At 30.4% G+C, this 1,968-nt stretch overlaps 1 protein-coding gene across 2 annotated transcripts in view; it reads right to left on the reverse strand.

The window, feature by feature from the left end:
- LOC112211838 (uncharacterized) overlaps positions 1-1,968 on the reverse strand; it is a 157,986-nt gene that overhangs the window by 129,406 nt on the left and 26,612 nt on the right. For both annotated transcript variants that reach the window (XM_067053358.1, XM_067053362.1), the window contains exon 2: positions 1,281-1,409. The gene's annotated coding sequence lies outside the window, so the exon portion shown is untranslated. The remainder of the gene's footprint in view (positions 1-1,280; positions 1,410-1,968) is intronic.

Raw genomic sequence — 1,968 nt, forward strand, 5'->3', positions numbered from 1 at the left:
TTTCCCATATGAAATCATGAGGTGATTTTTATTGTATAAAATAAAATATATAAAGAAGAAGATTGGTGTTATATAGATTTTATTATTGTTATAGGTTTTTATTTATTCATGCACTATGAATATGGGACAGTGGTCCCGAAACGTTGTACAATTGTTAATGAATAAATAAATAATAATTTATTACAAATGATGGAAGTAATTAACCTCAAAAAATTTTTAAAAAAATATTTTTTCATTCTAAGCTCTATATCATTTAAACTACCAACAACACAAGACAACCTAAGAGAAAGTCATTTAAAGATGAGTAAATCTGCTAAAGTATGAACAATAATCGATCTATTAAATTCAATTGTTCCCGAAATACAGCTTTTTAAAGAGCAGCATTTCATAAAAAAATGTACAGAAAAATGAAATGTTAGTGAATTTATTTTGAGAAATCTATATATTTATAGATAATAATAATATATCAAAAACCATCCGACGTACACAAGTCGATTAGCATATAAAGTAGTTTATGACTTTTATTTTCATAGGAGTAGTAGTAGTTTATGATATATGTTCAAATAAATAGATTTATTGTCGTTCGGACAAAATTTCATGTGCAAAAGTTATATTTTATATTATATTTATATTATATTAGCTTACTTTGATTGCTATCAGGATATGCACGTCTTATAGTTCCTGTGATATATTTTTTTAAAAATCAGTAAACTTTTATTCCAGCAACTAGAAATTAATATTTCGTCAATTTATTTTGTCAGATATTATAAAACATACTACTCCTACGAAGATAAACGTTAGAAACTACTTTATAGTACATTTAACTATCTTTATTTGAATGTTGGTAGACATCTATATATCTTATGGTTCCTGAGATTTTTAATGAAATATTGCTTTATAAAAAGCAATATCAGGGCTCATAATTTAGAAAAGTTACTCTAATTTAAAGATATTCTGTTAGGTTTTCTAGTTTTGTGGGTAATTTTGAAGATACAGAGCTCCGAATGAAAAGTTATTTTTTTTTTTTTTTTTCAGTTCTGAAATAAACATTTTTTATTCACCCATTCCTATACTTGTGAAACCTCATCAGCTATTAATTATACCTAGTTTTAAGGTAATCAGAAATTGGAGTGAAATAACTTCATTGTTTTCTCCCCGGCTCTAGTCATTAAAATCATAGGCTAATTTTGAAAAATTGATGGTTTTACTCCTAGCGAAACTATTACTCTTGTTTTGCCATGAAGTCCAATCTAAAAATAAATTTTATACTAAATGCTCACCGTCAGGTCTTCCAGCATAATAACTGAATCAACGTGGCTGTAGTTAATTAGTGTGCACCAAAGAGGTCCTTCTGTATCCTTGAATTCCTCCATCAAATAGTCCATTTGTGGTAAGACCCTAAGGTAAACCTGTTTAACTTAAAGGTTATTAATTTTAATCTTAGATTTAAAAAAACATATTCTTAAATCTACCAATATAATAAAAATGAAGGTTCGATGCCGATACCACCAATAAATCTCTACATACATTTGCCCAGTGATGACCCTCCAAACCAAACTCTACTAAATCAGTTTTAATGCAATCATCTTATCTACGTTTCGGTATACCCCTCGGATGTTTACCCGTCGGTTCCGTGTTTTAGATTTTAGGGATCCGCTCGTTACTAAGCCCCACAACCTTACATCCCCATCTTATATATTCGCTGCAATGATATAACTTGAATTATATTTACCGGGCGTAGGCCCTTTAATTCAGTGTTGTGTAGTCTTTTAAATTCTCCTGTAAATCCATCCTCGACGGGTTCACCCAACACCCACTGCTCCGACTCATACAAACTACCGAACCACTGAGTCACAACTTCATCCACATCTCAACTACAATCCAACTGATATAACCTCAATCCTGTCATCCTTCCTGTTGGATCTCCAAAATACCATAAAACCGCTAATCACCCTCCTCACTAGAATC

Source organism: Halyomorpha halys, unplaced genomic scaffold (assembly GCF_000696795.3).
Source record: "Halyomorpha halys isolate HHAL.00 unplaced genomic scaffold, Hhal_1.1 Scaffold786.1, whole genome shotgun sequence".
Taxonomy (NCBI): Eukaryota; Metazoa; Arthropoda; class Insecta; order Hemiptera; family Pentatomidae; genus Halyomorpha; species Halyomorpha halys.